Below are 26,279 nucleotides of genomic sequence, written 5' to 3' on the forward strand. Positions count from 1 at the left end.
TTTTCCCCGGATTTCTTCAGACTTACTTGGGATGTGATTGTCTCAGATCTTTAAAGAATAAATGATAAAACTGCAGACGTCTACCCTAAGCATTTGCTTCAAGAGATGATGATGACGTGTGTGCGTGTGTGTTGCCACAGACTGTATTTCCTGACACGTATGACATACAGCTTTTTGGGCTGGAGTTGCTGAGAGCAGCCTCTTCCAGGGGAGACTAGTTCAGTTCCCAGCTTTCACTCCAGTCAATTCACAACCGCCTATAACTCCAGCTCCAGGAACTCTGGTACCATCTTTGGCCTCCATGGAAACCCAAACTCAGGTGGAAGACACATTGCAGGGAGTCGGACAGAATCGCCATTACAAGATGGCGCTGACATCCTGTCCTGTTGGGAGCTGCGTGTCCCCTGCTTCCCGCATGTGCGGTGGATAAGGGCCCTTGGACCTATCCTGATGCAGTCTGGTGACAGCTGATGGTGGCAACCAATCACAGGGTGACCCGTGTGCCTACTCCCTATATAAGCAGCTGCTTTAGTGCTCTCAGCCCTCTCTCGCTTCCTGCTCCCCATCAACCAAGAGGCACTCCAATAAAGCGTGATCTGAGAAGAATCCTCATGTGGTGCTTGTTCTTCCTCGCTGGTCGAGAAGTTTGCCGCAACACATAAATATAGGCACAGACACAAAAAATAAATTCAAGAACAGCAGCTTCAGTTTGTCTGCCCCAGCCACAAGCTGAGTGGGAAACCATGGCAAGACCACACCTGCCCTAGTTCCCTTTCTGTTGCTGGAAACAACTGGGGGAGGAAGGGTTAATTTTAGGCCACAGTTCAGGTGTCCATCATCGTAGCGACGTCAAGGCAGGAATCTGGATCAGCTCCTCGTATCTACAGTAAAGAGCACAGCTTTAGTACTCACCTCTCTCTGCTCTGAGACAGTCCAGAGACCTGAACCTGGAAAATGGTACCAACCGCTTTCAGGCTGGGTCTTCCCACACCAGCTAAGGTATTCAAGACAATCCCTCACAAACATGCCCATGGGCAAACCCGACCTAGACGGTTCCTCCGTGAGACTGTCTTCCCAGGGGATTCTAGGTTGTGTCGTGTTGACAAAGAAAACTGACCTCCCAACACCCTTAGAGTTATTCTTTTTATCCCATACACTCGCAGTTTCAATGAACTTGATTAGACCTTAGATTTGGATATTAGTAACTATCTTGGGAATTTTATTAGAAAAAGAATTCCATTGTGTTTGGTCCTTAGTTTTCAGAATTAAATATCTTCACCAACTTAACTATTAACTGCTTCATTGAGTTTACTGATGACCAATAAGAAATATTGCTAAACAGGCCTGGGAAGATGGCTCAGCAGTTATAAGTGAGTACATACTGTTCTTGCAGAGGACCTGAGTTCAGTTCCCAACACCAAAATAGGTGGTTAACGACTTCCTGTAACTCCAGATTCAGGGAAGCTAATGCTTGTGCCTCCACAGCCATCTATTCTCTCTCTCTCTCTCTCTCTCTCTCTCTCTCTCTCTCTCTCTCTCTGTCTCAGGGGAGAGTGTTCTTGTTTACTGGGCAAGGTGGTTTATACCTTTGATCAGCACTTGGTAGGCAGAAGATGAAGAAGTATTGGGAGCCAGCCAAAACTACATGAGGCTTTTTTTTTTTCTTTTTTTAAGACAGGATCTCTGTAGCCCTGGAACTCACTATGTAGCCCAGACTGGTCTTGAAATCAGAGATTCACCTGTGCCTGGCTCAGACTCTATTTTGGAAAAACAAAGATACAAAACAAACAGACTAAAAGTTCTAGGGATTTAGCGTAGTTAGTGTAGGTACAAGGCCCTTGGTTGGCCTGCCAGTACAAGAACAGGAGGAAGGAAGGAAAGAGGAAAAGGAGGAAGGGAGGGAGGGGGAGAGGAAAGCTGGAAGGAAGGATGGTGAGGAAACAAGCTCCCCTGCTTTCTGAAATTCCTTAATGTACAAGAAGACATTCAGGGAGGAAAAACCCCTGAGCGAATCAAGTTTATCCTCTGTCTGCAGAGCTTGGGGGAGGAGCAGGAGAATGGAAACTCCACTCAAGCGGGTGTTGTTTTGGCTTCACTGGTGAAAACCACTAAGCACAAGCGTGGCAAATGCTTTAGCTGCTATTGTAGTGTTTATGTTCTTCCGTTTATGTAACCCTTGGTACACTGAAATTGGAGCTTTTCACATCATGTTTCACACAGTTAACAGCATCCCTCAAACATAAACACGCACACGCTGTATGGGCTGCATAGCCTACAGACACACATATGCATACACTTCCACAGACCACACACACACAGCCTTGTGCTCTTATTATAGTTCAAGTTGCAGTGAATTTTATTAGAGAAGACAGGTCCCGCTGTAGTGTCAACAAGGGTGATGTATTCACAGTCCAGGACTCTAGACACCGAGATGTTAATTGTTAATGGAAAATTAACCAAGTGACCGCTGACTCAACCTCCGTTCAGTCTGTGAATATAGCATTATTAATGCGAGGATGTGTTTATCTTCACGCTCAGTCATAGACTCAATTATTAAGTTGTTAAGATGAGAAATTGTTACATTTGCAGTAACTGCCTCCTTCTTCCTTCATGATCGCTCCCATCAATCACCAGGGGTCACCTTTGATGTCATAATTCTCTCCGTAGCTGTGTTATCTCTAGGTCAACATTGATCAACATCCATCACACTGACTTGAGTGTGCCTTCTCTTTCCTCCACGCTGGTGGTTCTCAATGCTCTGCCATTTCATATAGTTCTTCGTGTTGTGGTAACGAACCCCCCCACCCCAGCCATAAATGCAGTAAATTTACTACTGTTACAAATTGGGATGTAAATATCTGATTTGCAGGATATCTGATATGCTACTTCTATGGGGGCTCTCAGCTCTAAGTCAGTGTCCTTTTCTACTGACTCCAGCATAAAGCTAAAGTTAGAACACAGCCTTTAGACATGGGGCCACACAGAAGGAACGGGCTGATTAGAAGTTTTTTCATGGATTTTTGAAGGTGAACCAACATCTTCCAAATTAATTTTCTTGACCCCATTAGCTTTAGCCATTTTTGGACCATTCCCCGCCTGGGGACATGTTAGCTCCATGCAACTTCAGCGGGTCTGTCTTAATGCAGACTGACAACAGATGTTTTAATCAGTGCACAAATAATATCAAAGCATAGGTGAGAAACTGGATCTTTTGGGAGAACCACCTGCGGATGTCAGATGATTCCTAGGAATGTGTGATCACGTGACGCCCACCAGCTCACAAGCTATGTAAATTGACTCCATGCTGTTCTTTCCCATAGTTACATTGCTAGATGGTAGCTCTGGAGCAGTTCATAGCCACTGGTGTTTTGTCTGTTTGTGTTTTTATTAATGAAATAAAAGGCAAATGAAACTTTGAAGTCTCTTGATTTTTCTGCTGCCCTAAAAGCATGTTCTGACTTTACAGATAAGATGACTTCAATTATGATTGAATTAATTCCCTTATATTCCTGATAAGTGAGGCTGAACAGAGAAAGAGCAAGAAAGTTCATTTTTTCTTATTCCTATTTTCCCACTAAAGGCAACTTTACAAAATGATGTTCCCAGTGTTAGCTCTCTGGACCAAAGATTTGTAGTAGTTGAACCTGGAGTACATCCATTCCTTCATTTATTCAATTTTCAATGAACATTTACTGGATGCTAATGTTCTGTGCCAGACACCAACCCTGTAGAGATATACCAGAATCCTTAGAGAGAGAGCAGTCCAGTCCGTTACCTTCTGAGACACTGGTACAGCAAGGGGCTCCAGGGGCTTCCTAAGCACAGAGACAGCTGTAAGAAGGGCATCTTTGGAGGACAGAAACCGATGATTTTCAAGAAGGAAGGTATCATCAATACCGTGTAGTCCAGCCTCTCTCTATAGACTGTGAACACCCCTTCTGCCTAACGCATAACCTGCAGGGAATGACGGCTCCCACCCAGTAGCCCAGCGCTGGGAAGGCTGAGGTAGGAGGGTTACGTGAGTTCAACGTCAGCCTCCCCTCTTCTCCTGTTTTATGTGCTTTCATTCCGTGCCACGCCTGGTGCTGGCTTCGTTCATTTCTGTCACATGAAGCACACCTGACTGACTTCTACCCACCAGCAATGTCTCCATAAAAGCCAGACAAGCTCACTTTACAGAGCATAGGATTGCAGCCCAGTGCTCAGCTACAGTCTATAACCCCCACACACATCCAGGCTCTCCACACAGAATTCTGGGGTCTGTGAATTTGGATAAAAAATTAAAAACATTAGTAACTCATTTACCTGTTAGAGAAATTTAGCATTTTCTTCCATGGTAAACACTTTAGTATCTTCTTTACTTTCTTGCTTTTAGTTTTATTTTTGCAGTCTTGGGGACTGAACCTGTAGCCTCGTATATCTTGCCAAGTAATTTACCACTGAGCTAATCCCAAAATCTGAGTGCTAATAGCTTTTCTAGAAGATCTGAGTTCAATTGCCGGCACCCATATGCAAGCAAAATAGTCATATAAAAATTAAAAACATATTTTCTTAATTATTGTATTATTTATTTACTTTGTATGCACAGACGTGTGTGGGAGACTTATTAAAATTCATTTACAAAGGTTAGAGGAAGGGCCAGGCTGTGATGGCGCACCCACCCAGCAGAGGCAGGCGGATCTCAGTGAGTTCGAGGCCAGCCTGGTCTACTAGAGCTAGTTCCAGGACAGGCACCAAAAAAACTACAGAGAAACCCTGTCTCGAAAATAAAAAATAAATAAATATATAAAAAATAAAAAAAAAGTTTAGAGGAAGACGGTGGTGGCACAGGCCTTTAATCCCAGCACTCGGGAGGCAGAGGCAGGTGGATCTCTGTGAGTTCAAGGCCAGCCTGGTTTACAAAGTGAGTTCCAGGACAGACTCCAGAAACCCTGTCTCAAAAAATAAATAAATAAATAAATAAATAAATAAATAAATAAATAAATAAATAAAATTAGAGGACAGCTTAAAGGAACCAGCTTTCTTCCTGGTTCTAGGGTATAGAATTTAAGTCATGAGACTTGGCAGCAAGAACCTTTACCCACGGAACCATCTTGCTAGCCCTCTTGGTTTGTGTTTTGAGTCTTACCATATTGTCCATACTGGCCTCCAACTCCCAATCTTCCCACCTTGGTTTCCCAAGCAACTGGGCTGCAAAGGCGTATCCCTGTACCCAACAAACGACAAAGTTTTCACTAAGGTATGTGAGTTTTGTCTTGTATAGAGATATTAAAGACACTTTTGTCATATTTCAGTTGCTCCTTATACCTTAAAATACTGTGTAGACTCGGTGTTGGGGATGGGACTATTGGTAGAATGCTTGCCTACAGTGCAGAGAGCCCTGCATTCAGTCCCTATCAGTATCTAAACGGTGTGTGGTGACACAGGCTTTAATCCCAGGCTTTGAGAAGTGGGGGCAAGAAGGTCGGAAGTCCAAGGTCATCCTTGGCTACATAGGGCGTGGGAGGTTAGAGAGTTAGAGACTTGGTCTCAAAAAAAAAAAAATACAAGCTGTTTCCATTTCTCAGATTGAAACTGCCGGTTTTTAAAGGTGCACATTGGGATTAACCCTTCAGATTGACTCCGACTCTTGCACAGCAGTGGTGGCGCAAACCACTAATCCTGGCACTTGGGAGGCAGAGGCAGGCGGGGCTCTGAGTTTGAGGCCAGCCTGATGTACAGAGTGAGTTCCAGGACAGCCAGGGCTACGTACTAAGACCCTGTCTCAAAAAGAAGAAGGAGGAGGAAGAGGAAGAAGAAGAAGTAGTTATAGTAATAGTAGTAGTTTCGGGAGACTCAGTGTCTTCTTTTGATTCCCAAGATCACCTGCCTGAACGCAGTATACATAAGCTCGTGCAGGCATACACACATACACAAAAATAAAAAAGAAGTGAACATCTTCAAGGCACTTATTACTATATAACAACTTTTTTGGGTTTTTTGTTTGTTTGTTTGTTTTTTTGAGACAAACTTTCTCTGTAACTTTGAAGCCTATTCTGGAACTAGCTCTTGTAGACCAGGCTGGCCTTGAACTCTGCCTCCCAGGTGCTGGGTGTGCACCACCACAGCCTGGCAATATATAACAACTTTTATCATTCATATATTCCAGTACAGTTGGCTTAAGAGCATAACTCTGAAGAGTCTGGAGAGCACACCAGACCGTCACCGACAGTCTGCTATAGTGCTGAAGGAGCTAGGGAGCTCGTGACTCGCTGGTGAATTCCACTGGTAAGAAGGGGCCCCTAACAGCGCTACAGAATAGGGCCTGTTCCAGCATCCAACGAGGGCTAGGATCCTGGCTGGACCTGAGGGTCAGCTTCCAGATCCCCAACAATTTCATTTCCAAGGGATTAATACTAGATCTAACTCTAAGGTCTGAGTCTTCCACTCTCTGAAAAAGGAAGTGGCTATGAAGTTTTGCGGGATTTTGGGACAGAATCTAACTGTGTAGTTCAGACTGATCTGAAGCTCTTAGCAATCCTCCTGCCTCAGCTTTCCAAGTGCTAGGGTTACAGGCAGGTATCATCCAGTGTCTTTTTTTTTTTTTTTTTTGGTTTTTTTGAGACAGGGTTTCTCTGTGGTTTTGGAGCCTGTACTGGAACTAGCTCTTGTAGACCAGGCTGGACTCGAACTCACAGAGATCCGCCTGCCTCTGCCTCCCGAGTGCTGGGATTAAAGGCGTGTGCCACCACCGCCCCTCATCCAGTAGTTTTAAAAATTGAATGAACCTTTAAAAAAATCTAATTAGCAAAGTGCCCTCTATATAGTAGGCATTCTCCAGACAAGTATAGATATTATTAATAATTGTAATATTATAGTAAGTGGTATATCATGAGTTGACTATCTCTTGCCTAAAATGTTGGGCATCAGAACTGTCTCAGAGCTTGGATTTTTCCAGATTTTGAAATATTTTCATGCACACACACACATTATATTAGGACAGAATTCAGGTCAAAACACAAAATTTATTTGTTTCATTTACACCCAATACACAGTAGTCTGAAAATTGTTTCACATATGTAGGAAGACAATATGAAATATTCCACTTGTGACATTATTTTGGTGCTCAAAACATCTTCAAGTTTTGAAATTTCAACTCTACCAAGATTATGGTTGAATTCTTTATAAGAGGCTTTATTTGACAGATCAGTTTCAGGATCACAATAAAACTGGGCAGAAGGAACAGACTTCTCTTAAGATGTTTTTATCTAAAAATACTTGCCATTAAGATTCTTCTGCTTGGGCTAGAGATTTAGCTCAGTGACAGAGTAGGGCCCTGGTTTTGAACTCCCACACTGAAAAGAAAGAATTCTGCAAAAGACTGGTCCTGAGAGATTAGTCCAACCCTGCAATGTTTATTAAGAAACTATTGTGTGCGCGGTTATATACCGGGGGCTGAGATTATAAAATGGATAAACCCTGGGCCCCTGCCCTGTGTAGCTCATGGTCTGGCTGGAAAGACAATCGTGTAAACAAACAATTATGATAACTTGTAATAAGTGCTAAGCATCAGTCCCTGCAAAAAGCTGTGAGAACAGGGTAGACAGAAGGAGGCCGGGCAGCTGGCTGGGTGGGCGGGGCTCACAGAGAGGTGATATCTGAGCTGTCTGGAAGGATGAACAATGGTTTCACCAGTGGAAAGAAGAGAAGGTGAAGCTGAGCACGCTGCAGAGTGCTGCCAGCAAATGCCAGGGAAGATTTTGTTATAATGTAGGGGGAGAGCTGGGGAGTGAAATGGGCGTGGAGCCAAACTGCTTTTAGGTTATTAAAAAACAAAACCAAAAGTAACAACAAATGGTGTTTTAAGGGTGGTTCCAGCAATATAGCTAGAAATGGATTTTTTGTTGTTGTTGTTTTTTTCGAGACAGGGTTTCTCTGTGGTTTTGGAGCCTGTCCTGGAACTAGCTCTTGTAGACCAGGCTGGTCTCGAACTCACAGAGATCCGCCTGCCTCTGCCTCCCGAGTGCTGGGATTAAAGGCGTGTGCCACCACTGCCCGGCGAAATGGAAATTCTTAAACTCTCCCCGCAGTCCTACTAGTTCAGAATCTGTTTTCATGAAACTCCCAGGTATCAAGAGAGGTTTCTGTCCTGCCCGGTTCCCACAGTCATTAAACCCCATAGAAATTACACAGAGGTCTACATTAATTAATAAACTGATTAGTTCAGTAGCTCAGGCTTTTTTAAAAACTGATTTTTATTGAGCTCTACATTTTTCTCTGCTCCCCTCCCGGCCTCTTCTCTCCTCCCAACAACACTCCTGCAAGGTCCCCATGCTCCCAATTTACTCAAGAGATCTTGTCTTTTTCTACTTTCTATTTCCCATGTAGATTAGATCTATGTAAGTCTCTCTTAGTGTCTTCATTGTTGTCTAAATTCTCTGGGATTGTGTTTTGTAGGCTGGTTTTCTTTGCTTTATATTTAAGAACCACCTATGAGTGAGTACATGTGATAATTGTCTTTCTGTGTCTGGGTTACCTCACTCAAAATAACGTTTTCTAGCTCCATAGATTTTCCTGCAAAATTCAAGCTGTTGTTAATTTTTTCTGCTGTGTAGTACTCCATTGTGTAAATGTACCACATTTTCCTTATCCATTCTTCGACAGAGGGGCATTTAGGTTGCTTCCAGGTTCTGGCTATGACAAACAAAGCTGCTATGAACATAGTTGAGCACATGTCCTTGTGGCACGATTGAGCATCCTTTGGATATATACCCAAAAGTGGTATTACTGGGTCTTGAGGAAGGTTGTTTCCTAATTTTCTGAGAAATCGCCACACTGACGTCCAAAGGGGTTGTACCAGCTTGCTTTCCCACCAGTAATGCAGAAGTGTTCCCTTTATCCTACATCCTTTCCAGCATAAGTTGTCATCAGTGTCTTTGATCTTGGCCATTCTTACAGGTGTAAGATGGAATCTCAGAGTTGTTTTGATTTGCATTTCTCTGATGGCTAAGGATGTTGAACATTTCCTTAAGTGTCTTTCAGCCATTTGAGATTCCTCTGTTAAGAGTTCTCTCTTTAGGTCTGTACGCCATTTTTTTTATTGGATTATGTGTTCTTTTTGTGACCAATTTCTTGAGTTTTTTTGTATATTTTGAAGATCAGACCTCTGTCTGATGTGGGGTTAGTGAGGATCTTTTCCCATTCTGTAGGCTGCCTTCTTTTGTCTTGTTGACCATGTTCTTTACTTTACAGAAGCTTTTCAGTTTCAGGAGGTCCCATTTATTAATTGTTTCTCTCAGTTCCTATGCTGCTGGGGTTATATTTAGGAAATGGTCTCCTGTACCAATGGGTTAAAGTGTATGTCCCACTTTCTCTTCTATAAGGTTCAGTGCGTCTGGCTTTATGTTGAGGTCTTTGATTCATTTGGACTTGAGTTTTATGTATGGTGATAGATATGGATCTATTTTCATTCTTCTATACATTGATATCCAGTTATGCCAGCACAACTTGTTAAATATCCTTTCTTTTTTCCATTTAATATTTTGCTTCTTTGTCAAAAATAAGGTGTTTGAAGATGTGTGGATTGATATCTGTGTCTTCTATTTGGTTCCATTGGTCCTCCTGTCCAGCCTGCCAATACCAGGCTGTTCTCAGTACTGTAGCTCTGTAGTAGAGTTTGAAGTCAGGGATTGTGATGTCTCCAGAAGTTCTTTTATTGTACAGGACTGTTTTGGCTATCTGGGGTTTTTGCTTTTCCTTATGTAGCTGAGTACCATTTTTTCGAGTTCTGTGAAGAATTTTGGGGGGATTATGCTGGGCATTGCCTTGAATCTGTAGATTGCTTTTGGTAAGATTGCCATTTTTACTATGTTAATTCTGTCAGGCTTCTTATTTACTAATTCTTATAACTTACATTAGCCACAATTCTTGTCTATGTTAGCCATGTGGATTGGTACCATTTTTAGTGAGGCAATCACATCTTGCTTCATCTGAGGCTGGGTCAGGACTACAGACTGTGCTTCCCTCTTCACAGCATTATCGTTGTCCCATCTCTACTTCCTTCCTGGTCGCCCCACCTATACTTCTTGCCTGGCTACTGGCCAATCAGTATTTCATTAAAAATAATACAAGTGACAGGATAAAAGACTATTGTCCCACAGCACTCCCCCCCTTAAAAAAAAAAACAAGAACTCTGAATCTAATCTCTTTTGTTTAGCTTTTCTCCTGACTATTATCCATAACAACGTGTAACCAACATTCTAAACAAAGTTAAATATCCATAGTTCATTTTTTGGGAATGTGGGCATAGTTTTCTAGGCTACTTCCTGCTGATTGGGGGTGCTGATAATCTTATGGGGACCTAAGAAAACTTAGAATTATGATCTAGTCCTGACTGGAGTATTCTGTGAGGCTTGATCATCTCAGGCAGCAGTCTTTGAACTGTTCTGGATGTAGAACTCAGACATCTGGGTCATTCCTCTTATCAGAGATTTCTCATGGGGTCTTCCTTGTTCAAACCTGATTTTTCTTAATGCAGAATGAATCGACAGTCCCGCATTTCCTGTGGAAACAAAGCAAAACCTCTTCTCCAAAATAACATATCTTTGGACTTAAATTTTAAAGTCAAAGTATTTTCTCTCTCTCTCTCTCTCTCTCTCTCTCTATATATATATATATATATATATATATATATATATATATATATATATACATGCATATATATAGGATTAATCCAGCAGTATTTATAATCAAATGTCTTCTAGTAGCTTTTTCTCCTTCCTCAGCATTCAAACAATTCAAAGAATACATAATAATATACAGTATCCAGAGTCTCTGTGTGTTTTCCATCTTTACGTGGCTTTATTTTAAACTCTGTTTCTTTTATTTTTATTTTTAATTTTTTGGCTTTTTGAAACTGGGTTTCTCATAGTATCTTTGGCTGTCCTGGAACTCCTCTGTAAACCAGGCTATCCTTGAACTCACAGAGATCTGCCTGCCTCTGTCTCCCAAGTGCTGGGAGTAAAGGTGTGTGCCACCACACCCAACTACCCTCTTTTTTTCTTTTAGATTTTAAGGATTTTGTCCTTTTACTCTTTTCTCTCCCAGTAGCATGGTGAGACAATGGTCTTTTATCCTGTCACTTGTATTATTTTTAATAAAATGCTGATTGGCCAGTAGGCAGGCAGGAAGTAGAGGCAGGGTTGCCAGGCAGGAAGTAGAGGCAGGGTGACCAGGCAGGAAGTAGAGGCGGGGCAAGGAGAACTCTGGGAAGAGGGAAGTTTCAGTCTGCAGTCGTGACCCAGACACAGAGGAAGCAAGATGTGACTGCCTCTCTATAAAAGATACCAAGCCACGTGGCTAACACAGACAAGAATTATGGGTTAATATAAATTATAAACGTTAATATGAATGTTGGGCAGTGATGGCGCAGGCCTTCAATCCCAACACTCAGGACACAGAGGCAGGCAGATCTCTCTGAGTTCGAGGCCAGCCTGGTCTACAAGAGCTAGTTCTAGGAAAGGCTCCAAAGCTACTGAGAAACCCTGTCTCAATAAGAATAATAAGTAAATAAAGAGTTAATAAGAAGCCTGAGATACTAGGCCAATCAGTTTATAATTAATGTAGACCTCTGTGTATTTCTTTGGGGCTTAATGACTGCATGACCGGGCAGGACAGAAAAACCTCAGTCAACAATCAGGTGTTAATGCATTTGCTGAGGTCTGACAAACACTGTTGTGAACTCCAAGCAGCAGGGTAAAATACTGAGCCTTCACCACGTGTCATGGAAGAAAGTGCAGGGAACAGATCAGTAGTGGTGCATTTGACTAACATGCACAGGCCCTGAGTTCAATTCCTGATACCACAAAAAAAGTCAAGATTGGTTGGAGGCTGTTTCTTCTCTATTAATATTAGAATTGTTTACCAGAGGTCTAGAGAGATGGCACAGTGTTTAAGAGCACTGGCTGCTCTGGCACAGGACCTGGGTTCAGTTCCCAGCACCTCCATCGGGGCTCACAATCACCTCCAACTCCAGCTCCTGGGGATTACACCCTTTCTAGATCTCCTCGGGCACCAGGGAAGCACATGGCACACAGACTCACATGCCAACCAACATGAATACCCACAAAACAAGAATACTTTCAAAGAGAATAATTGCTAGATGTTTGATGTACATTTTAATGACTCGGTGAATTAGTAATTCCAAGTGCTTTCTTTCTTGGCAGAACATTGTATTTGCTCCCTGCGAGAAGATCCCCTTTCTGGTCACTCTTGCCACCTGGTGTATTCTGTTGGCGCTTTCTTTACTGTTGCTGTAAGTGGCAAGCAAGGGCCTGATAGCCTGGAATGATGCACAGCTGTGTATCATCTATATTGGAAAACTATCAGAAGTAACTCCATAGCACCTCAGGCTGTGGAGACAGCTCATACTTCCTGAGGGGCCCAGGAACAGAGAAGACTACAGCATAGCTACAAAGTAGCAGGCTCCAGGCGAGCACTCCATCCCCACGTTCTCACCCAGCCTTAAAGTTTCAAATTCTAACTATCCCAACCCCCTCCTCACCACCTCACCCCACACCACCACTTCCTGGTCCTGTTCTCTCCCTCAGTTTCTTTAGCTTGGCTGGGTTCTGACGCTATGCTTTGTGGATGCCAGCCAGCCATCTGCATCTCTCCTCTCTTTAGGACCTTCCTCACTGGCGACAAATGTGACTAAGGCCAGCTCCAGAGCAGCCCAGCAGCAGCAACAAGGGTTTGGACACTAAAGCAAAGAATCTGGGTGTGGTGACGTACCCTTGCAATCTCAGCGCTGAGCGGAGGAAGCCGAGGCAAGGGGGCACTGCAGTGAGCTGGAAGCCAGCCTGGGCTACCATAGTGCTCCGGTTCAATTGGTAGAGTGCTTTCAGAGAATGAAAGCAGTCCTGGGTGGCATCCCTTGTACCACAGAAACCAGACATAGTGGTGCATGCCAGTAATCCCTTGGGAGGCAAAGGCAAGAGGAACCAGAAAGTCAAAATCGTGCTGGCTACACAGAATTTGGGGACAGTCTAAGACATGTGAGATCCTCCCTCGAAACAAAAATGAGCAGGGCATGATGGCGCACACCTTTAATCCCAGTGTTTAGGAGGCAGAGGCAGGCGGGTCTCTGTGAGTTTGAGGTCAGCCTGGTCTACAGAGTGAGTTCCAAGATAGCCAGGGCTATGCTGAGAAACCCTATCTCTGGGGAAAACAAACAAACAAACAAACAAACCAAGAACAACAGACCAAAAAAAAAAAAAAGCTGGGTGTGGTGGCCCTCAGGAAACAGAAGCTGGCAGATCACTGTGAATTCCAGGTCTACAGAATGAGAGCCAGGGCAGTCAGGGCTATATAAGAGACCCTGTCCCAAAACAAGAACCAACAGAAAGGAAAATCGAAACCCCTCCCCCGCTACTTTTTCACATGTAGCTGGAAATTGTGGCTGATGTGGAGCATCCCATCTCACTACCACGGGACAGTATGTCATTTGCACCAGTTCTTCTGATCACCCATTGTGAGACAGAGTCCAGAAGCCTGGGGAAACTACACAAAGCGTCCAAATTCAAGAGCATGCCTGCTATACTTTTCTTTCCACATTTTTTTCCTAGTAGGATTATTATTTTCCTAGTAGCACAACAGAATCTGCTAGGGTTTGCTATTAGGCCACAAAAATTAAAGGAAAAAAAAACTGATCCTGTTCTTCTCAAAACTGACTAGTTCCCAGGTTGAAGTGTAAGAGCCTCGCTGTCTCCTTCTAACCCACTACCTGCAACATCACAGTTTCTTCTGGCTCAAACACCTTCAATATTGTACAAAGATGGCTCACTTCTGAGGCTAAATGGGGCCTGAAAGCCAGTCCCTTTTCCAATGAAGGTGTTCTAAATACAACCTCGTCCCTTCTGCCCTTGCCCTCGCCTGCCTGCACCAGTGGAGATGGCTTGGCCATCCTTGGCTCCTGACAAACATGGAAGAGGAAAGCAGTGAGCTAAGCATGGACTGCCAACTTGACGCCAGCTGCAAAAAGGGAAATATTCAAGCCACAGCAGCCTTTTTGAGAAGCCATTCATGCCGGGCGCCGCTAGAAGGAAATCTGCATTGGCAGGTTTTGTTATTTTTTAACTTGACCCTGACAATACCTGCTGGGCTACCTGTACTTTCTGCCAAAGAAGTGTCAGATGAGGGAGGAAGTTTGCGCACCTGGTGAATTCAACCTCACAATACCACTTGAGGCAGGAAAGAGAGAGAGAAAGGCTACTACAAGAAAGAACTGGAGCCAAGAAATGGAAACTGGGGAGGAGGAGGAAGAGTAAAGAAACAGACACTTGGGAGGAATTCTTTTATGGCATTTTCCAAGATCACGTTTCACCGCAGGGACAGTCATAATTACGTGGCCCAGCGGCTGGGAGTGTGAGAATACGCTTCTCTGTGTTTGCATGGGTCTACCTGGCGCTCAAAAGAAAACTGCATCAGTCACTGTGTCTGCCTAGATTTTGATGACCTATTTGGCTAGGCTGCTCAATTGCAGAATTTCCAAACACTTGTAATTAGACATTAAGTGGTTTCTTAATGGACTGTCTTTTCCAAAAGGGCCTTTCTTTAATTTACAATCAGTACGTTGTCCAAAACATTAATTGCTTTTGCCCATTTTAGTTACACTTTGCCCAGTTCCTGTAACAACCCCAACTTCCACCCCACCCCCACCCTGCTTTCCCTGAGATGTTTGAAGCAATTGGTATGGAAGGGGGTAGTTTTGAAGACATTCAAACCAAAGCCAAGCTTGTTGGCAGCAACCTTCACACAACAGGGCCAGGACACATGACACCATATGGAGCTTCAGTGGCCACCGGCTTGAAGACCCGAGTGTGTGCTCAGGGCAAAGCACTATTATGCATTCTCTCCACACCCAGCACACCCAGACTGCCACAAAAGGTGCTTCTGTGCTGCAGAATGTCCTGCTCGAATGGGTTTTGAAAGAGTTTGGGGGCAGGGTAGGGATTTAGCTCCGTGGTAGAACACCTGTCTAGCAAGCATGAGGCCCTGTGTTCAGTCCCCAGAACCAAACAAGGAAAGAAATAATTTCCATTCAATGAATCTGGTGTCCTTCCATTCCCACCACCTCTTTCTGTCCCTCAGTGCCATCCTTTGCCTGGACTGTCCACTGTGCCCACCACCCGTCATCACCTTCTCACTTAACTATAAACGTGAGCCATATGGAAGAAGAAGCTCTGTGTTCCAGGTCCAGGAGCGGGTGGGGGCAGAGAAACCTCTCCATTATCCGCTGAAGCTATCTCTGTAACTTCTGCCTCCCACTTCTCTTTCTTTCCTCCTCCTTCTCCTCTCTTCTTCCTCTTACTGGGTGGGATTCTGAAACAGGGTCTCAAGTAGCCCAGGCTGGCCTCACACTCATTGTGCAGCTGAGGGTAACACTGAATTTTAATCCCCCTGTGTCCACTTCCAGAATGCTGGGATTACAGGTATGTGCTACCGAGTCTGGTTTAGGTGACAGGCAAGCACTCTATCAACTGTGCTAGCCCAAATCCAAAATAAAGTTTAAAGAAACTTAATTTGGGGTAAGTTATATCCCTGATAATTGTTAGTATTTAGGCATTTGTACTGGCCTGAACTTGAGGTGGACGTCCTCAACTGTAACCACTAAGAGCACCTCCGGTGCCCTGTGCATGGGCCCTGCCCACTTCCCATCTCTTTCTCCCTTTGTCTGTCTCCACTCCTCTCCTCTCCTCTCCTCTCCTCTCCTCACCTCTCCTCTCCTCTCCTCTCCCCTCCCCTCTCCCCTCCCCCTCCCCTCCCCTCCCCCTCCTCTCTCTCCTTTCTTCTCTCTTCTCCTACTCCTGTCCCCAGAGACCAGTCTCCCCTCTCCCCCTTTCCCATTCACTTTCCCCCAATAAAAAACCCTTGCACCTGAGCTCTGCCGCATACAGTCTTTTTTTCTCACACGCTTTTGTTTTCTGTTGTTGTTTTGTTTTACAACAATAACCCTTCCCATGACCATTCTATCTTATATCTCCAGGGCCACAAAAGCCTCTTGGGTCTTTTGTTACTGTTGTTGTTTGTTTGTTTGTTTTAATTTGCTGATTGCTAGTGTACAGCCAGTGTTTGCTGTTTGAAGGGAAGCACAGCAGACAGGAAGCTGACAAGGTGCTTGTTTGATGTCCTCTGTCCTTTCCTAAAGAAGCTGACTTGGCAAGGGGACTTCCAATTTGTTTTTTTTTTTTTGTTGTTTTTTTTGTTTTTTTTTTTTTGAGACAGGGTTTCTCTGTGTAACAGCTCTAGCTGTCCTGCAACTAGCTCTTGTAGACCAGGCTGGCCTTAAACTCACAGAGATCCGCCTGCCTCTGCCCACTTCCCCCAGTGCTGGCAAGGGCCACCACTGCCAGCAAGGGATTTCTTCTTAAGTAACTTCATTTCCTGTAGGACAAAGCAGATCTGCAGCTATGACTGCCAAGCAGAGAGGGCACACACTTTAACCTCCCTCTGAGAATGTAGGGGAAGGATTGGCAAGAACTTGAGGCTACTCTGGGCTGGATATGATGTTGAGGGGGGGTGGTTATAATGTGCCTTTTGTCCCAACGTGATGTGGGGGAAATGAGGCGGGAGGATCAGAAGTTCAAGGCTAGCCTCAGCTATATAGAGAGTAAGTATTCTTCCTCCCTAACTTTATACGTTTTGTTTTGTGTGTGTGCGCGCACAGACACTAGTTTGACATTGGGTATCTTCCTCTGTCACGTTGGTCACTGTAAGCTCCAGGATTCACCAGTCTCTGCCCTTCCCCTCCATTAAGAGGACTTGTTTAACTCCTAAAAAAGGGAAGAAATCCTTTCCATTCGCTGCGGTGTTAAGGGGCATTGAATTCGTGGTACCCTTTCAATTCCCACACACTGTGGTTACAGACACTGCCCACTGTACCCAGATATTAGATAGGTGCTAGGTTTGAGTGGCAATGAACTGTCTCCTCAGACCAGCCTATAAGGTTTAAACTGAGCATCTCCCGCGGTCTTTGAGGATCTCTTATACAGTCCTCTCATGACTGAAATGTCTTTTTTTTTTTTTTTTTTTTTTTTTTTTTTTTTTTTTTGGTTTTTCGAGACAGGGTTTCTCTGTGGCTTTGGAGCCTGTCCTGGAACTAGCTCTTGTAGACCAGGCTGGTCTCGAACTCACAGAGATCCGCCTGCCTCTGCCTCCCGAGTGCTGGGATTAAAGGCGTGCGCCACCACCGCCCGGCTGACTGTCTTATTTGCATGTCCTTTAACTGAAATCAGTCCTTTGCACTACCCAAGCCAAGCCAAGCCAAATCCTACCTGTCAGGCAGGTTAAACCTCTTTAGGCACTGGTAGGTCTCTTCAGGTGCTTGCTCCATGGAAGATCTCACAAAGAACTTTCTCCCTGAGACACACTGGTGTTATGTAGTCTCAAATTGCTTGCTTGCAAGACCTATATGTTGAGAAATGCTTCGCTCTTTGTAGGTGTGGCTCTTTTTGCCTGTTCAGGCTTTCTTGGGATACCAGCCGTTCTATTGGCTTACTCATTTCCTCTGATATTCCTAAGAGAGCTAAATTGACATCCTTAGTAAATTTATTTGAACCAATTCCCCACCAAATTCTCTTCTCTTTCTGTCACCATCAATACCAGTTGATTTGCCAAGTGTTTTTTTTTCTATTCCCATTTATTTTCTTACTTCTTTTTAAAGCCAAGAGCACAATTCGTAAGCTCTTCATTATTCTATTACCAAACTGATGTACCTCATTTTCCTATTAAACGCTGCCAGTGTTTGGGGGAGGGGGAGTGTGGATGGGTTGGAAGCTCTCTGCGAGCCGTGGTTAGAAGGAAATTAAAACCATGTTGTGACAGTCTTCCTAGCGAGGAATTAACCCACATCATATGGTAATAAGATGTCAGTACCATTCATAAAGATGGTGAACACAGGTGGGCATTTGGAATGCTTGAAGCTGAGAAACCACTTGCAGTGTTGGAGAAATAGTTTAAGCCTGAGATGGAGAGGATAAAATATACTATGTAAAACAGTAGGGCTGGTTTGTTTCGCGACAACGGGGCCCCTGCTTGCCAGCTCCATCCTCGCTCCTCTTTCTTTCCAAATGTATTTGTGGATTAAAATCCCCATGTTCTGAGGGATGCTGAGGAAAAGAAATAGACTGTTCATGAAAGGCCCAAATACAATCCAAACTGAACCCAGCATCTGACACATTCATCTCCACCTCGCTATGCCATATATATGCAGCATGCTTTATAGCTTTTCCTTGAATTTTTCTTACTACACCCATATCCCTGTCCTGTGGGTAAAACAAGTGCAGTCAGTACCAACCCAAAGCTGTTGACTGTTTTGACCGCCCAGGGATAACAACAGTGATAATGCTAATTATACCGATAGGAAGCCTTTTTGTTTGTTTTTTGAGACAGGGTTTCTCTGTATAACAGTCACAACTGTCCTGAAACTAGCTCGGTAGACCAGGCTGACCTTGAACTAACAGAGACTCCTGCCTCTGCCTCCCAGAGTTCTGGGATTAAAGGAGCGCACCACTGGTCCAGGCCTTACAGGAAACTTTTATGGTGCAGTTTCCACTTGCTAGACACCGAGCTGAATTCTTTAATCCTCAAGCCTAAAAGATCTACCATGGCATAGAGAAGCTTGGATGTAACCAAGAGCAGCCATGTCCAGAGGCGAGTGCTAATTTGCTGGTCTAAAGTACTCCCTAGTTGAACTCAGGACCAATCTCTTAAATAATATTGATAATTATTATATAATAAATATAATATGTGTATTGATTTTACATTTTCTAATACAACTAAAGTTGTGTTTTGTGTATTACTTTTCTAGCTGTTGTGATAAAATAACCAATGAAGGTGACTCAAGGGAAAGGGGTCTATTTTGGCTCAGGAGTTGAGGGCGTGGTCAGACCAGGAGTAGCAAGCTGCTGCTCACCCTGAGTCTGCAGTGGGGGCAGAGAGGGACTAGCGCTCAGGCTTATCTAGCTGTTACCTCCTCTCTTTAGATCTGGGGCTCCAGCTCATGGAACAACATCCCTATCCCCGAAATTGAGATGGGTCTTCCCACTTCCATTTAACAGAACTCAATGGATAACCACCCTTCACAGGCCTGCCCAGAGACTGGTCTAATCTAGATAATCCTTCACAGCATGCCCAGAGGCCAACCTAATCTAGATAATCCTTCCTGGTGTGAACACAGTTGTCTCCTAGGTAATTCAAGATCCTTTGAAGACTAGAATTTACCTTGTGGCCAAGGTTAACTTCTAACTGGCAAATCCCTCAAATGCTGGGATTACAGGCAGGAGCCACCCCGCCCCCACTCCTGCTTGTAGAGCTCATTATTAAATTATGTTAGATAATAAGGTTTCTACAGTTTTGGGAGTCTAGAGGTTAGATGCCCCCCCCCCAAAAAAAAATCAGTGAGGTTGTGGAAAATTAACCAAAACTCAGAAAAAAATAAGAATTTTCAGAATGAGCTAACTATGAGTGTACAGGGGAAGCAGAGACTTCCTTTGTCCCCAGATCTGTCCAAATGATCAATGAAACAAATGGAAGAGAGACACGAAATGAAAACCCATTGCTAGAAGCAATACATTTCCTGTCTTTCTCTCTCTGATCACAGATTTGTTTTATTATGTTATCCTGTGTGTATGAACGTGGGGATGAATGTATGTTTGTATACCATACATGCAGGTGTGCAGGTGTAGGAGAGAGCCACTTGTTGGTTCCCGCTGCCCAGAACTGAAATAATCACACAGAAACTGTACTGATTAAATCCCTGCCAAGGGTTACCCATTGGCCGATGAGCTCTAGCTTCTTATTGGCTAACTTTCACATCTTACTTTAACCCATTTTTATTACTCTGTGTATCACCATGTTGCTGTGGCTTAGTAGCTAAAGTTTCCAGCCTCTTTCTCTAGTGGCTCCATGACTTTTCTTTGACTCTGCCTCCCTTCTCCCAGCATGCAGCCTAGCTTTCTCCACCTAATTCTTTTCTGCCCTTGCCATAGGCTCAAAGCAGTTCTTTATTCATTAACCATCAAAGCAACACACAGACAGAAGGCCCTCCCTCACCATGCAGGTACATGAGGAGGCTAGAAGAGGGTATGGGATTCCTTGGAACTAAGGTTACAGGTGGTTGTGAGCCACCCCTATGTGGGTGCCGGGAACCAAACCTAAAGCCTCTGAAAGAGTATCAAGTGCCCTTAAACCACTAGAGCATCTCTCTAGACCCTGGCTAGGTCTTGAAAGAGAGACAAAATCAGTTAGTCTAATTTTTACCAGTTTAAGATATAAGTGAGCCAGGGTTTGGTGGCCCACACCTTTAATCCCAGCACGTTGTGGGCAGAAGCACATTTCGATATTTGTTTCATGTGCTGCTTTGCCACAAATCATACACAGGATTACAGTGTTCTGAAATGCACCACTTTTTCTTTTCCATAAGCGGTGTCTCTTTAAAAGCCAGATATAATATATCCACCCGCCGTTACCCCTTTTCCTCACTAGTAATTACAGTGCGTATTTGTTTGCAGCATCATTTCCTTGGAGAAGACACAAGACAGTGGATTGCAAATATCAATTATTTCTTTAAAAGTAGGGTAGCAAATGAAAGCTGGAGGGATGACACCACGACACTGTGGGAGAGCATATCGATTTCTCTGTCACTGGGTGGCTGGGGATTACAACCCTGCAAGATACCCTAAGTAACATTTTTACTTTTACCACCACCAACACACAAACTTAAAAAAACATATCATTAGAATTGGCAAGATGATCATTAGGTAAAGGTGCTTGTGGCCAGTGCTCATAACCTCAGTTCAGTCCTGGGGACCTATATAGTGTGAGGAGAGAACCGGCTTCTGCAGCTCATAACCTCAGTTCAGTCCTGGGGACCTATATAGTGTGAGGAGAGAGACGGCTTCTGCAGTGGTCCTCTTACCTCCGCGCAACTACCACACAAACAAACAAATGAATGAATGAAGTTTTTAAAAATTAAAGCATGCCAGGCAGTGGTAACGTTTGATCCCAGCACTTCGGAGGCAGGGCAAGTGGATCTCTGTGAGTTCAAGGCCAGCCTGGTCTACAAAGCTAGTTTCAGGACAGCCATGCCAGGACTGTTAGACAGAGAAACCCTGTCCCGAAAAACCAAGGGAGAAAAAAGGCATATTATTAAAATACCTTTATTATTTTGAAACCTTCTTAATTATAATAGTCTGATTATATATGTATATATATATGTGTGTGTGTGTGTGTGTGTGTGTGTGTATATTATATATATATATGTGTGTGGCCGGGTGGTGGTGGCGCACGCCTTTAATCCCAGCACTCAGGAGGCAGAGGCAGGCAGATCTCTGGGAGCTCGAGGCCAGCCTGGTCTATAAGAGCTAGTTCCGGGACAGGCACCAAAGCTACAGAGAAACCCTGTCTCAAAAAACCAATAAAATAAAATAAAATATATGTGTGTATACATATGTGTGTGCATATATGTGTGTGTGTGTGTGTGTGTGTGTGTATAAATATATAAAATCAGACTATTCTAGAGAAATCTCGTAAAATCAAATAACCATTTAATGAGAGCACTGGGATAGGGGAGGAAAAAAAATTTCTTTAGAACAATAAAAGTATGTTTCTAGGATTTCAAACTAGAGCCAAGAACCACAGGACACGAGGCTGGGGCAGTTTCCTCTACATACGTGAGAACTGCTTCCCCACAGCCACTTGGCCTTCTTCCTTGGGGCATCACCACACGGAGCACATCTTACTGACTAGGACAACCTTTACTTCATCTCCATTGCTTTCCTCAGCCTTGAGCTGCCGCCAGACTAGTCTATGGTGGTCTGTAATGGCCCTACCCCTCCAAACATTGAACCATTCTAAAGCAGTTGATGCTGAGTATGAGAGTCAAATAATCCCAAGCTAACCCCAAATAGAGCATTTTAAAGTTTTTCTTTATTAAAAGAAAAAACTCACAAAACAGAAACATGGGTCCAACCTCAAAGTATGGAGCGCAGGAAGTAGAGGCTGAGCTGGGCTGGACTGTGGCTTTTGGGGTACCCAAAAGTCATGCCCCAACCTGGTCCAGCCTCTTAAAGGCCATTGGCTGAAGGAGATTCCCCATCAAGCAATAAAACCGGTTCCAAGACTTGCTTTTTACATTTTATATTTACATTTATATATATATATATATATATATACATACCTTCATATATAATACACATTAAAATGTAAACACACATATATGCATACACACATATATACATATAAATATACCCACATACATACATATATATGCATGGATGCGTGTGTGTGTGTTGGAGTGTGGGGGCAAAAACCAATCATGTCCAGAAGTTTTCTAGTTACAGACATGTTGTTCACAGTTTATTGAGTAAAGAACATGCAATCGCCTTCCCAACCTTTTAAATTTGTATTGGATTCTAAACTCCCACATCTTAGCTCTTGGGCATTTTCTTCGATAAAGCCCTCCTACCTTTCAGTCCAACAAAGACCAAAGACTTTGGATATAAAAAATTTTTTTTAAAGTAACCACTGAAGAAGAGGCTTCAATTGTGCGGGTCTAACCAGCAATCTATGGAAGGCCACATGAGTCGCTCAGAGATAACACCCTTGCCGTTCACCTTGCGGTCACCAGTTTGAATCAAGCAGAGATTAACAGTGTCCAAGGGTTGTTATCATCTGATGGTGGCTTGGAAGCTGATATGAAATAAATTGCTAGTATCTTGCGTCTCCTTGCCTGAGGTCACCTGGTTCAGACTATTTTAGGACCAGATCCAAATCTGGACTGCAATGGTGGTTCTAATGGAAAGCTCTGCAAACGGATCAAATGCTAAATAAACCTACAGATTATACTTCTTCTTGCAGTAATGGAAGATAGCCTTTCAGACAAGGGCAGCAGTAAGCTGGGGAGTTCAGGTCGGGGAAGACAGGCAGGGTGTGTAGATGGAGAATATCGGGCCTGTGCGTGTTTAATTCCACCCTTGCCTCTCTCATGGCATCCCGACAGTGCAGACACATCTTCTTCCTGACGTCATCCTTTACCTACCACTTTGTCCAACTTCAACAGTCATCAAACTTTAAAGGAAATAAACTTCCAAAAGAGCTGGGCATAGCAAAGCATGTCTCTAATCCTAATGTTTAAGAAGATGAGGCAGGAGGATCACAAAAGGTTCCAGGCCAGCAAATCTTAAACCAGGTAAGGTTCCATGGAGAGATACTGTCTTAAGATGTTTCAAATTAAATCAAACAAACAAATGAAAAATATCTCAACAGAAAGATTGGGTAACTGACACGTGATTAGAAAGAGGGAGGGGATGGAGGGGTAGAGACAAGACACTAGAGGTCAACAAGAAATAACATAACAATTCAATTGAAATTTTCTAAATTGTTAATTAGGGTTAAATAATTATTTGGTTGTTTTGTTTAAACAGTCCTTATGGTCTAAATGAAAATACTCTACTCACGTGCGCAAGTGTGTGTGTATATGTGTGTGTGTGTGTATGTGTGTATGTGTGTGTGTATGTGTGTGTATGTGTGTGTATGTGTGTGTATATGTGTGTGTATATGTGTGTGTATGTGTATATGTGTGTGTATGTATGTGTGTGTGTGTGTGTGCATGTGTGTGGTTATTGTAGACTGTATATTGAGCTCTACTGCTGTGCTACGCCCCAGCCCAAATTTTCTTCTTTGCATTTTACTTGGAACTATTAACCAAATTCACTTCTGTTTAGGCCTGTCTTAGGTTTTTATTTTTGATTTTTCGAGATAGGGTTTCTCTGTGTAGCTTTGGAGCCTGTCCTGGAACTAGCTCTTATAGACCAGGCTGGCCTCAAACTCACAGAGATCCACCTGCCTTTGCCCCCCAAGTGCTGAGATTAAAGGCGTGCGCTGCCACAACCTGACCTGTCTTAGGTTTTTATTGCTGTGAAGAGCCACCATGACCACAGTAACTCTTATAAGTGGAAAAATTTAATTGTGGGGGCTTGCTTGCAGTTTCAGAGGTTCATTATCATCATGAAAGAGAACGTGGTGGCATGCAGGCAGACATGGTGCTGGTGCTGAGAATTCTACATCTTGAAGGCAACAGGAAGTCAACTGTCTGTCACATTAAGGGAAGCTTGAGCAAAAGAGACCTCAAAGTCTGCCCCCATAGTGACACATTTCCTCCAACAAGGCCACACCTTCTAGTAGGACCACTTCATTTGAGAGCCATTTTCTTTCAAACCAAAGGCCTGTTATTAATTTAAAGTTTGTTATAAATAAAGAGCTTCATGAAAAACCATTCAAACCAGGACTACCTAGGTGAGACTTAGAAAATGCAGGAACTTATTTAATGCAATGCTCATCAAAATCCCAGCAAAATTCTTCAAAGACCTCGAAAGAATGGTACTTAACCTCATTTGGAAAAGCAAAAAAACCCAGGAGAGCCAAAACAATCCTGGGCAATAAAAGAACTCCTGGAAATATCAAAATCCCTGACTTCAAACTCTACTACAGAGCTACAGTACTGAAAACAGCCTGGTATTGGCATAAGAACAGACAGGAGGACCAATGGAACTGAATAGAAGACCCAGAAAACACATCTTCGAACACCTGATCTTTGATAAAGAAGCAAAAGACATCAGAGGAAAAAAGAAAGTATATTTAACAAGTCGTGCTGGCATAACTGGATATCAATATGTAGAAAAATGAAAATAGACCCTTATCTATCACCATTCACAAAACTCAAGTCCAAATGGATCAAAGACCTCAATATAAAGCCAGCCACATTGAACCTTATAGAAGAGAAAGTGGAAACTACACTTGAATGCATTGGCACATGAAACTACTTCCTAAATAGAACCCCAGCAGCATAGACACTGAGAGAAACAATTAATAAATGGGACCTCCTGAAACTGAAAAGCTTCTGTAAAGTAAAGGATACGGTCAACAAGACAAAACAACAGCCTACAAAATGGGAAAAGATCTTCACTAACCCCACATCAGACAGAGGTCTGATCTCCAAAATATACAAAAATACTCAAGAAATTGGTCACAAAAAGAACACATAATCCAATAAAAAAACATGGAGTACAGACCTAAACAGAGAACTCTTAACAGAGGAGTCTCAAATGGCTGAAAGACACTTAAGGAACTGTTCAACATTCTTAGTCATCAGAGAAATGCAAATCAAAACAACTCTGATATCCTATCTTACACTGATAAGAATGGCCAAGATCAAAAACACTGATAACAACTTATGCTGGAGAGGTTGTACAGAAAAGAGAACACTTACTTCTGCATTGCTGGTGGGAAAGCAAGCTGGTACAACCCCTTTGGATGTCAGTGTGGCGATTTCTCAGAAAATTAGGAAACAACCTTCCTCAAGACCCAGTAATACCACTTTTGGGTATATATCCAAAGGATGTTCAATTGTGCCACAAGGACATGTGCTCAACTATGTTCATAGCAGCTTTGTTTGTCATAGCCAGAACCTGAAAACAACCTAAATGCTCCTTGACTGAAGAATGGATAACGAAAATGGAGTACTACATAGCAGAAAAAATTAACAACAGCTTGAATTTTGCAGGAAAATGGATGGAGCTAGAAAACATTATTTTGAGTGAGGTAACCCAGACACAGAAAGACAATTATCACATGTACTCACTCATAGGTGGTTTTTAAACATAAAGCAAAGAAAACCAGCCTACAAACCACAATCCCAGAGAACTTAGACAACAATGAGAACACTAGGAGAGACTTATACAGATCTAATCTACATGGGAAGTAGAAAGTAGAATTAGAGGGAGGGGAGAGGCAGGAAGGGGAGCAGAGAAAAACGTAGAGCTCAATAAATATCAATAAAAAAAGGAATGCAGGGACTTCTGGTGTGGGAGGCCCTTCTCTCTGTGTGTTGCTTTAATTGGTTAATGAATAAAGAAACTGCCTTGACCTGTTGATAGGACAGAACTTAGGTAGGCGGGGAAGATGGAACTGAATTCTGGGTGGAAGAAGGCAGAGTCAGGAGATACTTTGGATCCGCGCCAGAGTCAGACATACTGGAACTTTGTTGGTAGGTCACAACCTCATGGTGATATACAGATGAATAAAAATGGGTTAAATTGAGATGTAAGAATTAGCCAATAAGAAGCTAGAGGTAATGGGCCAAGCAGTTTTGATCTAATTATTACAGTTGCTGTGTGGTTATTTTGGGGCCAAGCTAGCCAGACAGCTGGGATGAATAAGCAGGCCTCCCTCCAACAAACTTC

This window comes from Microtus oregoni, unplaced genomic scaffold (assembly GCF_018167655.1).
Source record: "Microtus oregoni isolate MIOR12 unplaced genomic scaffold, Mior012 000045F_ref0000178, whole genome shotgun sequence".
NCBI classification, from domain to species: domain Eukaryota; kingdom Metazoa; phylum Chordata; class Mammalia; order Rodentia; family Cricetidae; genus Microtus; species Microtus oregoni.